The following is a 14,812-nucleotide window of genomic DNA, read 5'->3' on the forward strand; positions in this document are numbered from 1 at the left end:
GGCCTTAACATGGACAGGAGGAAGCAGTTTTCTGTCACTGACGTGATCAGATGATTTCTCTGGGCCCCAGTCATCCTTTATTTGTTAGAAAGTGTTTAGGGCACTGTCACTGTCCGTCTAGCTCTGGTATCTTGAGATGAACTGGCTTGCTCAAATGAGGGCAAACAACACTCTGCTTTCAGAACTCAGAGTCTCCACTCAGATCCCAATTTTCTCAGCTTCTGCGATCTCTTCTTCTGTCTCAGTGTTCATTGTGCTTTTTTTTTTTTAATTTAATTTTTTGGCTGTGCTGGGTCTACATTGCTGCCCGGGCTTTTCTCTAATTGTGGCTAGCAGGGGCTACTCTAGTTGTGTTGCGCAGATTTCTCCGAGTGGTGGCTTCTCCCGTTGCAGAGCACTGGCTCTAGGGTGCACGGGCTTCAGTAGTTGTAGCATGAAGACTCAGTGGTTGTGGTTCTTGGGCTCTAGGACACAGGCTCAATAGCTCTGATGCACAGGCTTAGTTACTCGACTGCATGTGGGATCTTCCCAGATCAGGGTTCAAACCCATGTCTCTTGCTTTGGCAGGAGGATTCTTTACCACTGAGTCACCAGGAAAGTCCTTACAGTTCAGTTTTATTCTTAGTTCACCTTTTGATTAAGGACTGTTTGGACTGATATCCTGGCTTGACCTTGATACCTTTCCAAGACACAATTTGGGCATAGCTTGGAGATATTTGAGTTTAGTTTCCAGACTATTGCAATAAGTGCATATTACAGTAAAGTGTATTACATGAAATTTTTGGTTTCCCAGTACATATCAAAGTTATATTCATACTACACTGTAGTCTATTGTGTTCAATAGTATTATGTCTAAAAATATAATGTATATACATTAAAAATACTTTATTGCTCAAAAATGTATCATTTAAGCCTTGAGCAGGTTGTAACTTTTTTGTTGGTGGAAGGTCATATTGATGGCTGCTGGCTGATCAGGGTGGTGGCTGCTGAAGGTTGGGATGGCTGTGGCAATTGCTTAAAATAAGATAGCAATGAAATTTGCCATATCAATTGGCTCCTCCCTTCACAAATAATTTCTCTATAACATAAAATGCTATTTAATAGCATTTTATCCACAGCAAAACTTCTTTCAGAATTAGAATCAATTCTCTCAAAACCTGCCTCTGTTTTATAAACTAAGTTTATATAATGTTCAAATTTCATTGTTGTGTTTTCAATAATCTTCAAAGTATCTTCACAGAAGTAGAAACCACTTTCTTTGTTCATCCATAGCGAGCAGCTCCTCATCCATTAAAGTTTTGTCATGAGATTATAACAATTCAGTTACATCTTCGGGTTCTACTTCTAATTCTAGTTCTCTTGCTATTTCTATCACGTTTGCAGTTACTTCCTCCACTCAAGTCTTGAACTCCTCAAAGTCATCCATGAGAGTTGGAATCAGCTTCTTCCAAACCTCAGTTAATATTGATATTTTGACGCCTTCCCCTGAATCATGAATGTTCTTGACTTGCCAAGGTCCATCACTCTCTGTCGCAACTATAGCTTTACAAAATACATTATTTTACATAATAAGACTTGAAAGTAGAAATTACTCCTTGATCCATGGGTTGCAAAATAAATGGTCTGTTAACAGGCATGAAAATGATGTTACTCTCATACAACTCCATTAGAGTTCTTGGGTGACCAAGTGTATGGCCAATGATCAGTGATATTTTGAAGTGAATCCTTTATTTGAGCAGTAGGTCTCAACAGTGGGCTTAAAATAGTCAGTAAACCATGTTGTAAACAGTTGAACTGTGATTCAGGCTTTGGTGGTCCATTTACAGAGCACAGGCAGAGTAAATTTAGCATATTTAAATTAAAAAAAATTTTTAATTGGAGGTTAATTGCTTCACAATGTTGTGTTGGTTTCTGCTGTACAACATCAAAAATCAGTCATAACCGTATACATATATATAGAGAGAGAACACAGGAAAAATAGATTTAGCAAATAACATTGGCTTCAAGTTAAAGTCACTAGCTGCATAAGCCCTTAATTTGAGAGCTAGCTTTTCCTCTGAAGCTTTAAAATCAGGCTTTGACTTCTCCTCTCTAGCTATGAAAGTTCTAGATGACATATTCGAATTGAAAATCTGTTGTTGAGTGTGGTCACTTTCATTAAGTCATCTGGATCTTCTGGATGACTTGCTGTAGCTTCTGCATCATTGCTCACTGCTTCATCTTGCACTTTTATGTCACTGAGATAGCTTTATTCTTTAAATTTCGTGAAACAACCTCTTCGAGCTTCAAATTTGTCTTATGCGTCTTCCTTGCCTTTCTTAGACTTCACAGAATTGAAGAGTTTTAGGGCCTTTCTCTGGAGTAGATTTTATCTTAAGGAAATAAAGTCTTATTTGATTTGATTTTCTATCCAGACCACTAAACACTTTCTCCATATCAGCAGTTAGGCTGTTTCAGTTTCTTATCATTCACTGGAATAGCACTTTTAATTTTCTTCAAAAAAACCCTTTTCCTTTGCATTCATGACTTGGCTAAGTAGTGTAGGAGACCTAGCTTTCAGAATATCTCAGCTTTCGACATGCCTTCCTAAGTTTAATCATTTCCAAATTTTGATTTAAAGTGAGAAACGTGTGAATCTCTTTCATTTGAACATTTATAGGCCATTGTAGGGGCATTAACTGAACTAATTTCAATGTTGCTATATCTCAGGGAATAGGGAGACTTGAGGAGGGGGAGAGAGAAGAGGGAACAGTAGATTGGTGGAGCAGTCAGAATACACTCATCAAGGTCACCATCTTGTACAGGCACAGTTCTTGTTGCCTCTCCCCAAATTAAAATAGTAACTTCAATGTTCATCAACCAGAAACCACCATGACAAATGTAATAACAAGAAAAAGCATGAAATAGCTTGAGAATTACCAAAATGTGACATAGAAACATAAAATAAACAAGGGCTGTTGGGAAAACGGTGCTGATGGATTGATGCAAGATTATCACAAACCTACAATTTGCGATATCAAAACAAGCAAACAGTCAAAACAACCTAAAACTCATTGTATCTGTGAAGTGCAGTAAAGTGAAGTGCAGTCAAACAAGGTACACCCGTGATAGCTACTAATGCTTAGTGTTTGTTGCACTCTTACTATGTTCAGGCATTTTGATAAATGCTTTATATTCTAGATTTCACTTAATCCACGCCACAGCATAATGATGTAGCATTATTGTTATTATTATGGTGATTGATGATATGATGATGATGATGCCCATTTTACAGAACAGGAAGCTAAGACTTGAAAGGTCACATGACTAAAGAGCAGCAATGTTATAACTTAAACTCAGGTCAACCCAGGCTGAAAAACTGCTTCAGGTGTTTCGAGTTTGGCTCCCCAAGTTCTTCTACAAGAAGATTAAACAAAAAGCCCAGGCCCTGTATGTTTGCCTTAGTTTGTCCCTGAGGGAACACATTCAATATATAAGTACAGTTTAGTTATACTGTATGACCATAACATACTGAAAGTAATCAGAAATATGGGAAAGTGGGTAACAATGATGGTTTTGGGATCACACCAGAATTTTCCTTGCTTTGAGCCAGATGAAAGGATAAGTTCGTGATGGAGATTTGTATTTTAACATGTAAGTATTGAGCCATTCATTCATTCATTCATTTAATTCAGCACACTTTTTAAAATCTATTATGGGCTGGCTGCTAGGAATACAAAGATGGATACAATACAGTATTTGCCTCCAAGGGGCTAAAGTGAAAGTGAAGTCGCTCAGTCGTATTCGACTCTTTGCGATCCCGTGGACTGTAGCCTACCAGGCTCCTCCATCCCTGGGATTTTCCAGGCAAGAGTACTGGAGTGGGTTGCCATTTCCTTCTCCAGGGGATCTTCCTGACCCAGGGATCGAACCCGGGTCTCCCACATTGTAGGCAGATGCTTTACCATCTAAGCCACCAGGGAAGTCAAGTCAAGGGGCTAAAAGCCAAGTAAAATACATCAATTTGAGACTAGATAAGTAAAATCTAGTTCCTACAGGTTTTGAGACCACTTTTCATTCCAGACATGAATGCAGCTCTATACAAACTCTTTGGAAGTAAGTAGTGGCGTAAAGTATAAGGGCAATACTGTTACTTAGAATGACATCTGGAATTAGTACATGTACATGAGCAGTGTTTTAAACTTTACCACATAAGCAGAACCAATAGGATATTACATGATTTATTTTATGGAATTGGCTCACATGATTATGGAGGCTGGAAAGTCCTATATATGAAGAGTGGGTTGGCAGACCAGAGGCCCAAAGAAGAGCCAACGCAGTAGTTCAAGTCTGAAGGCCCTGTGCTACAGAATCCCCTCTTGCTTAGGGAAGGTCAGTCTTTGATTCTGTTTAGGTCTTCAGCTGATTAGATGGGGCCAGCCACATTATGGAGGGCAATCTTGCCTCCATAAAGTCTACCAATTTAAATGTTAATCTCATTCAAAAGAGTACCATAGAAATATCCAGAATAAGATTTGATCACATATCTTGGCTCAGTTGAGCTGACATACAATTTACCCTCACAAGCAGCAGAAGGGAGACTCAGGAACTAACATGATCAGTAAAACTTGGGTTCTGGAATCTCCAGAGCCCTTTTTCTCCTTACTGTAAGGTAGACAGCAGAGCTAACTGTAAATAATCCAATTAAGCAGGGTAAGCATGAGAACATGTAATCAGAAGAGAAACTTCTTGGCTTCTACACTGAACTCTATTTCTTACTTGTATCCCTATCTATGTGTGTGTGTGTGCTTAGTCACTCAGTCGTGTTCAACTCTTTGCAACCCTATGGACTGTAGCCTTTCAGGCTGCTGTGTCCATTGGATTTCCCAGACAAGGATACTGGAGTGGGTTGCCATTTTCTCATCTAGGGATTTTTCTGACCCAGGGATCGAACCTGCATCTCTTGCATCTCCTGCATTGCAGGCAAATTCTTTACCACTGAGCCACTAGGGAAGCCCCCATCCCCATCCTTACCCTCCCTCACTAGGATATTCTGCTGTTCTGCTAGGACAGCCAGACATTATCTCTTGTTGACTGATGTCTAGATCTGCATCTGGCAAAGAATAATTCATTATTGTAAAGAGTTATTAAACTATGTCTAAATAAAGTACCATATCTATCATATTAATTAATCCATTTATTTATTCTTTTATTCATCCATTTAACAAATCTTTACTGAGAAAGTACTCAAATGACAAGAACTTTGCTAGGTCTGGGAATACAGCATCAAACAAGATAGATATAGTTCTGGTCTTTGTGAAGTGTATTGCCCTTGAGGAAAGATGGATAATAAACCAGTAGCTGATCAAATAATTGTTTTATTATAATTGTGATACATAAAAGTGTGATACATACATATATGTATATAATTGTGGTACAAAAATAAAATAATTAGTTTATTACAGTTGTGATTAAAAAAATACAAGGTACAATGAGAGGATATAACAATGGTGAGTGAAAGCAGCGGACGCTGAGAGCAATCTTCAAACTTATTTCCTTATATCCCAGTCTAGCTCACATCTTCCTTTATGTAATACTCCATATTCTTTCTGTTTATGACTTGAAACATATGAACATGGTGATTCTTGAAGCTATGTGTTGAAAATGACAGAACCAACACAGAGAAGCTGGGGTTTCTAAAACCCCACATAGAAGGCTACCCACCAAATATCAGAATTGTATTTTTACATGTAAGAAATGAATTTATATTGGGGTGTGTGTGTGTATAATATAAATGTTGGTGTATGGTGTGTGTGTATAATATACATGTTGGTATATGTTTATTCTGAATCTAGAATTACCATACAGAAAATAATTCTGCAATTATGATTCCACATTAACTTGAAATGTAGTGCTATCTGTAACAAATATTTAAAATAGGTGATATTGAGCTCTCAGTAATGTGTTAGGAAGTCAGGAAACTCTCAAAGGTTGGAAAAATGAAGGCCCATGCTATAAATTTGAACAAGATAAATGTATTGCCTGTGATAATTTGAAAGCATAAGATGGTCCTATTGAGCCTGTGGTTTCAATTCTCAGCTGGGGGTGACTTTGCATCCCAGGGACATTTGGCAATGTCTAGAGACATTTTTGTTTGTTATAACTAGAGATGAAGGTGATGTTACAGAATTGTAGTGAGTAGAGTTTACGAATGCTACTAAACATCTTATAATGAGTAGGATAGGTCCTTTCAATATGTAATTATCGATCTAAAATGTCAACAGTGGTGTGGTTGAAAACTCTGTCTAGGGGATATAGCTGAAAAGACTCAGAATAATCATGTAAATTGGATTTTACTTCCTCCTTTCAAGAAAAATAAAGAGAAATCCAGAATAGTTGGATAGTTGTCAGACAATAAGAGAATATTGAGAATCTCAAATTTAGGTCCTCTAAAAAATCCTGTCTGAAAACCCCAAACCATAACAAATGAGATCTAAAGAGGCTTTGAGCCATCTTGTCTGATTTATACAGTACGCTAGAGTGAAGACTAGATTAAGGGTGTGAGGCTTTCTCAAGTCTCTGTCTCTAATTTTGTCTGGTCTCAAGATATGTACTATTAAGTTGAGAAATATTACCCTGGGAGCTTAAAAAATAGACTCAAGTCAGCCTTGAGAATTTTATCTAGGAAAGAACTTAGGACATGATTATTAGAATGTAGAACTGATTGGAAACTAGATTAGAAGCCTATCAGGTATTTGAAGGAAAGGCATTGAGAAGGAAATTATCTTTGATAAACCAAAAAGTATTACCTTAATGAATAATTACTTATAAGAATTCAAGAAAATGTCTTTGCAGAAATAGCATTTAGACTGAGTCCTCAAAGATAAAATGGAACAATCAACAAGTTAAAGGAATAGAGCTCTGTGTACACCATGATGCCAGGAACTGAATGAGAATCAGACTAATTGAGGTATAATAAATTAAAGAGAGTATGACGATGGATGATACTACCGTGTATGGACACAAACATAAAGGACTTCAAAAGCTATGGTGAGAATTTTGTTACCTTGTATCTTTCTAGAAAATTGCCCATTTCATCTAAGTTATCTAATTTTTTTGACATAGAATTGCTCATAGCATTTCCTTATAATTAAAAAAAAATTTTTTAGCAGTTTGTATATGTTATTCCACTGCCTTCTGTCTTCATAGCTTCTGATGGGTTAGCTGTTAATTTTATTGAGACTCCTCAGTATGAGTCACTTTTACTATTTTCAAGATTCTTGCTTTGTCTTTGACACAGACACACACAGAGGAAGGACCTTGTGAAGACAACATGGAGAAGAAGGTCATCTACAAGCCAAGGAGAGAGGTTTGGAAAAAACAAGTCCTCTTGACACCTTGATCATGGACTTCTAGCTTCTAGAATGTTGAGAAGTACATTTCTATTTAAGCCACTGAGTCTGTAGTGTTAGCTATAGCAGCCCAAGCAAACTAGCAAATTAATATGAAACCTGACATAAGCTTCATGCAATTCAATTCTCTTTTCTGGGTTGTAATTTTCTTGTCTGCTAGATCAAAACTAGGTGTTTATGTTATCATATAAAGAACAGCAAAGAAAATCAAAACCCTGTTCTTAACTGGTCTACCTATTTTAGGAAGTGTCTGCTTTTTACAACTAAGCAGATGCAGACTTATAAAATACAATCCTGTTCTACTCTCTTAAAAAAATAAGTATAAATTTTCTGAGGAGACATTTCATTTGACTTAATGATGTTTACTTTGCAAATAATCATTCACCCAAAATATTGCTGATGGTCATTTGATTTCTTTTTACTACCCTGATGAAAGCAAATCTGGTTAGTTAGTTTATACTTGTTGTTGTATTGATTTGAGTCATAATGCTTTGATCTATAGTTTTTCAGATAAGATACATTGGGAAAAGAAAGCAAGACAAGGGGTTGAGTCCCACCCACTCTGTTACCTAGTTTATTAACTACTTTGTAATATGGCATTAATCTCATAGTTGCCTTGCCTATTCATTCATAATTCAATAAATAAACAAATAAGCATTGACTACCTTGTGCTTAACTGGCACTCTACTAGAGGCTGGTGACTCAGTGGAGAACTAAACTAGGTCTGTGTCCTTGGTCAACTTATAGACATTTGCCAAATAAATGCGCAAATGTAAAGTTTCAAGTTTGGTAACTCCTACAAGAAGAGAATTATGATGCTTTTAAAGTTTATCATAGGAATGTGGGCAGTAGGCAAAGAGGAGGGGATTTGACCTAACCAAGGTCTTAGAAGGTCTCCCTGGGAAAGTGATAACTGAACTGAGATGTGACAAAATGAATCAATACTGATTAGGTCATTGGATTCCCCGTAGCCCAGTAAAGAATCTATCTGCAATGCAGGAGACTAGAGTTTAATTCCTGAGTCAGGAAGGTCCCCTGGAGAAGGAAATGGCAATCCACTTCAGCATTCATGCCTGGAAAATCCCATGAATGGAGGAGCCTGGCGGGCTACAGTTCATGGGGTTGCAAGAGTTGGACACGACTTAGTGACTAAATCACTACCAAGGAGTAAAAGGCAATGGATATATATATACACATGCAGTACTGTTTACTTACTGTTATTTAATAAACAGAGACTGACTCAGCTTTTTTAATCTAGTCAGTAAAGTTATAACACATCTTATAATACCCATCTGGAATAAATCATTCCCAACTTGAAGCTGATTTACCCTGAAAAATTCTAGACTTTTAAAGAAATTGCCAACTGTTGCATTCATGAGAAGAACTAGTAAAAAAAAACAAAACAAAAAAAACTCGATGTAAATCATGGCCCTTTTACAGTTTTCTTAATCTTATTGCTATTTTCCATTCTCTACCTATATTAAAAATAACTTTTATATCTACTATATTTCTCATGTTAAACCTGAATTAATGGAATTCTTTCTGCTTCTTATCTAAGGCATTGGAGAGTTAATTCTCTTCATCTTACTCCTACTCAGTTTAAAACCCTTGTAATAATGTACTTTATTTTTGACGGCTTCTGATCAGTAAACTGCATACTTCAAAAAAGGACTATCTAAACCAAATAGATACTATCCAGCAACAAACCAGCTGATTCCCTAATACCAGGCAATTATATAACAACTATCCAAACTTAATAAAGCACTATTTTCCCCTCAAGGGAGGATATAAAAAGATATTCACCTATTTCTGCTCCTTTCATATAGCTGCTTTCCCATCTGAACAGAGACCAAGTCAGCACTATGGGTTAAGCTCTTTTAACTGAGAGCAAACTGAACCCAGATGTAAATTGGGGAAGGTGGGCCAATTTAGCTTTTGGTCTTGGCAGTGCTAAAGGGCAATTTTTTTCAAAGATTTACAGTACCTGGCAACTTTGGGCCAGGCTATAAAGTTCAAGCTCATAAATGTTCATTAGCAATTCTCTGATAATTGCTTTGACATCAATTTTCTAAATGGACACAAAACTTAAATTGTCTCATTATTTCTTCCTTCTGGTATGTGTGTGTGCACTACACAGATACTACACAGCTGGATTTCAGATCATTCTGGACAGGTTTAACTGAGTACTTTTTAAAATAGAGAAGAAATTCAGACTTTTCATATCTGAGCAATTCTGAGGCAGAAATGATTTGATGGGTCTTTTCACAGGCCTAATTTTGAAAGGTGTGAATAAAAATGCCCCTATAGAGAAACAGAATGGATGAAGCAAACGTTTGACATGATAATATAGCTGGAATGAGGTAGAATCCTTACCTCAGATCTAGCGGCTTACACTTAGCAATTACTAGGATCTAACTGCTGAGTTCATAATGCTGGAGTGTTTGGAAAATATGGAGACATAGGTGAAAGTCTACTTGCATTGAAAAGAGAGAGATTTTAAGATCAATAAACAGCACTTAGTTGAAACCACTAATGAGCTATACAACATGTCTCAGAAATCACAAGTTTATTTTGCTTTTGTGAGAAGTAGGAATAACTTGTGGTTGAGGCTGTCAACATGCTAGACCGCAATCTTGTGGCAGCCTCTGATCTTTCTAGTGCCTGAGAAGTGTAAAGTTCCAAGACAAGGGCAGAAGCCCTGTCATCTGAAGCATGCAGTTCATCAGCTTCATGATAGAAAACAACTTGAGACATATCTTAAAACACCAAGGATGTAACTTTACGAAAACCAATTTCTTGATATTCTTCCACACTTCCAACACTCCCACATTTTAAAGAAAAATACATTCTCCTGCAAAGCTGGCACTTTGAAAGTATGGAACGCAGAATTTCACCCTCGTCCCAACCCTTTTTTCTCTTTTGTGAATTAACGAATATACTTAAGAAGAATTTTTGTGTGTGTAGAGGGAGGTAACAGGGTAGGGAGAGAGAAAATAAAATGGAATAAAGAAAATTTGGTTTTATTCTTCTGTTTGGTATTTAGTTAAGACTTGAATAGTTTTGGGGGGTTCTTTCATTTCTCTGTCACAGATTTATCTTCAAATCATCATAATTCTCAGCTATACTTGGAACAATATGAGTGCCCTCTGGTGGACAAAATGTCATTTTAAAGTTTTGTATATATGGACTGAATAACGTTAAGTATGGAGAAAATGTCTTGTTTCAAATGTCTTTGCTGAACTACCGAAATCCCTAGAAAATTAGTTCCTTATGTTCTAGGGCAGTGACAGCTATGAAAATAGTTACATAAAATACAGGATAAAAGGCAAGTGGCGTTGGCGCTCCAGAACCTATTTGCTACCAGAATAGTGTCTTGGCACTAGCATAGTTTGGATCCTGACCAGGGAAATCAAATGTCTAAGGAAAGGCTAACAACCCTACTTCTTGACCATCAGTGCAAAGATCTGAAATGCTCTCATTAAGAATAAAAGACCAATGACACAACTTGCGTACAAGCAAAGGATCTGAAAATCTGTAAGCATTGGCATTTAGTGGTTAGGATTCAAAAAAGAAAGGAGGAAGGAAGGAAGGAAAAAGGAAGAGAAGGAGGGAGAAGGGAAGAAAGGAAGAAAAGAAGGAAAGGAAGAATGAGAGGAGGATGAAAGAAAGATCACATGGGTTGTACGACTCATTCACATACCTAAGGAATGCAAAGGACTAAGCCAATACAGGTCTTTAGGGCTCATAAAGCATGTTTCTTCATCGCTTATACGGATGCTGTTTATACTCTGTTGGAGGCTGACATGCTAAAGGCAGACTGTCTGGTTCTTCTTTTGAATCTCTTCAATTTTTGACTTACGGATAGCAATCTGATTTAAGATCCACCAAACTGATTAAGTCCAAAGATTGTGGACAGTGGTTCATTAATAAATGCTTAACAACTGGTCAGAAAAGCCCAGCTTTGTAACGTTTGCCAATTTCCATGGTGTAAATAATCTCATCATGATTGATTTCAGGCTACCAACACAGTATCACTGAACATATAATTTGGAAGAGAAACAAACAATTGACTTTCACAAACTGGTATTAGGCAGCTCCAACCCATCATTACATAGAGGACTTGTAATTATTTTTCCTGTAACTTTGACACTTTGAGCCATGAAGATATATTACTTTTGTAATTAGAAAAGAAAAACTCCAATAAAAGTTATTTGAAAAGTTGACCTCTATTGAAGAAATTGATAATAAGAAGTGTCTTTCATATTGACACATGTTCCATATGACACATCCCACAGTCTTTAGTGCTGTCTAAATTGTTTCCAAACTTCCTATGTCATTGGCATTTTGTAAAAAGTCTATAAAGTCTACATACTACCACTTGATGGAGAAAGAATATGAAGACCAAGAAAGTTGCAGCAATATATAGAAATGCCCTAGAATTATAGTTTTCTAGTTGTTAATCCAGTGATTTGTTCTTTTACATGGCTATTAAATAGAAAATTAGCCACTGAAATTTGTGAATTCTAACTGCATTCAGAGTTTTCATTCAACAATAGCGTTTATGCTGGTCACTGCTTTGAATAGAGTTATCTACAGCTATCTCTCAAAGAGACTTCTGACTTCACAAAGTAATTCATGCCCTCATAATGCTATGCTATCAGTGCTAGGGCCCAAAATAATTACAAAAACCACTACCCCTCCCTAGCCTCCAAGGACCCAGAAAATAAGAGTAGAATCTGATTCTATTTTCCATTCCATTTTCCCTTTGTCTCATTCTCTTGTTAGTTCACTCAATGTTGATAGAATCCTTGATAGCTCATTTCTGCTGATGATCCTTACATCCCTGGGCTTAAGAAACCCAAGTGCCTAGTTGCAGTATCTTCTAGGCTAGCCCAAGGCACTAAACCATGTGAAAATCGGTAGCTATAAAGATATCTATAAAGATATAGATACTTTTTCAGATTCTTTTCCATTATAGGTTATTATAAGATGTTGAATATAGTTCCTTGTGCTATGCAGTAAGACCTATTGTTTATCTATTTTTATACACAGTAGTATGTATCTATTAATCACACATTTTTAATTTATCTCTCCCCCAACCCTCTCCACTTTGGTAACCATAAGTTTGTTTTCTATGTCTGTAAAAATCTTTCTGTTTTGTAAATAAGTGTATTTGTATCTCTTTTTAGGTTCCACATATAAGTGATATTGTATTATATTTGTGGTCCTCTGACTTACTTTCCATATATGATAATCTTTTGGCTCATGCATGTTGCTGCAAATGGTTTCATTTCATTTTTTTAAAGGCTGAGTAATATTTTATTGTATATATATATCCCGTATCTTCTTTATCCATTCATCTGTTGATGGACCCTTAAGTTTCTGCATATCTTGGCTATTGTAAATAGTGCTGCTACTGCTATGAACACTGGGATGCAAGTATCTTTTTGAACTGGAGATTTTCCCTGATGTTTGCCAACAAGTGGGATTGCTGGATATATGGTAGCTCTATTTTTAGTTTTTTAAAGAACCCCCTAGACTGTTCTCCATAATGGCTGCACCAGTTTACTATCCCAGCCACAGTGTAGAAGGGTTCCCTTTTCTCCACATCCTCTCCAGCATTTATTATTTGTAAACTTTCTGATGATGACCATTCTGACTGGTATGAGGTGATTTCTCACTAGAGTTTTGATTTGCATTTCTCTAATAATTAGTGATGTTGAGCATCTTTTCATGTGCCTATTGACCATCTGTATGTCACCTTTGGAGAAATGTCAATTTAGGTCTACCCATTTTTGGTTGGATTGTTTGTTTTTTAATATTGAATTATATGAACTGTTTGTAAAAATATCTTCATGTAAATACTACAGTTACTTGTGATTTTCAGCAAGACAATTTCTCTGATCTTCTGTTTCCTCTTCTGAAAATAGCGATGTCTACCTCATAGGAAAGTTGAGAGCACTACAATGAATAGAATACAATGGTATTGATTAAGTGCTTTTCAAAATGCCTGGCATATTATAATACTTAAAAAATAGTAGCAGTAGTAATGGTAGCAATATTTTTATCTTTATTATTGTTATTAAATTATTACATAGTATATATTATTTTGTGATACACTATCATTTTATAACAATATATAATATATTATATAATAACATGTTAACTATCATTAAACTGTTTTGCTGAATATCTAGCATTTCATAATAGGTGCTCAATTAAGACTGGCTAGTGGCTCAGTGGAGAAGGCAATGGCACCCCACTCCAGTACTCTTGCCTGGAAAATCCCATGTTCGGAGGAGCCTGGTAGGCTGCAGTCCATGGGGTCGCTAGGAGTCAGACACGACTGAGCGACTTCCCTTTCACTTTTCACTTTCATGCATTGGAGAAGGAAATGGCAACCCACTCCAGTGTTCTTGCCTGGAGAATCCCAGGGACAGGGGAGCCTGGTGGGCTGCCGTCTATGGGGTCGCACAGAGTCAGACACGACTGAAGCGACTTAGCAGCAGCAGTGGCTCAGGGGGTAAAGCGCCCGCCTGCAGTGCAGGAGACCTGGGTTTGATCCCTGGGTCAGGAAGATCCCCCGGAGAAGGAAATGGCACCCCACTCCAGTACTCTTGCCTGGAAAATCCCAGGGACAGAGAAGCCTGGTAGACTACAGACCATGAGATCGCAAAGAGTCGGACACGACTGGGAGACTTCACTTTCACTTTCTAAGACTGGCTGCTTTTATCTCACTTTCACATGTGAAGAAAATCTCTGGTTAGGCAAATGCAACACTGTCTGCATGGAGGAGATGAGTCTTTTAAAAACATTAATTTCCTTTTCTTTACATTCGTGACAAATATATTGTTAGACATTATCCATCTATCATCCAGTTATATCTATCTATCTATATATCTCATCTATATTCTATCAACTATCTATCTAATCTATCCATGCATCTATTGGTTAAAAGCATCTCCATGCTGACTATAAGCTCAAAGATATATCTTGTTGAATAACTGATTCACTGAAGCCAACTAATTAAAAGTCTTGATTTTAGAGATTACTTTTTGCTCCCTATTTTGATGAGATCAGCAATTAATCTTGATCAGAAAGTATTTTTAAAAATAAATACCAAGAAAACCAAACAATGAAATGCTTCTATTCCATAACTATATCTGGGATTATAGGTATTCCCTGAATTTGAAATTTTGGCTATTTCAGTCATTTCTGTGCCTTTTAAAAAATGAGTATTTTTTTTTTCTAATTATGTAAAAAATTAAACTTTATTACAGAGAATTTTAAGGTTTCAGAAAAGCACAAGCAAGGCAGTACAAGTCACTCGTCATTCTATAACCCTGAGAAAACAACCATCCACATTTCTTTATTCACCTGTTACAAGGGTGTCTGGGTACATGTGGGTGTCCTCAGGTATA

This window comes from Bubalus kerabau, chromosome 15 (assembly GCF_029407905.1).
Source record: "Bubalus kerabau isolate K-KA32 ecotype Philippines breed swamp buffalo chromosome 15, PCC_UOA_SB_1v2, whole genome shotgun sequence".
NCBI classification, from domain to species: domain Eukaryota; kingdom Metazoa; phylum Chordata; class Mammalia; order Artiodactyla; family Bovidae; genus Bubalus; species Bubalus kerabau.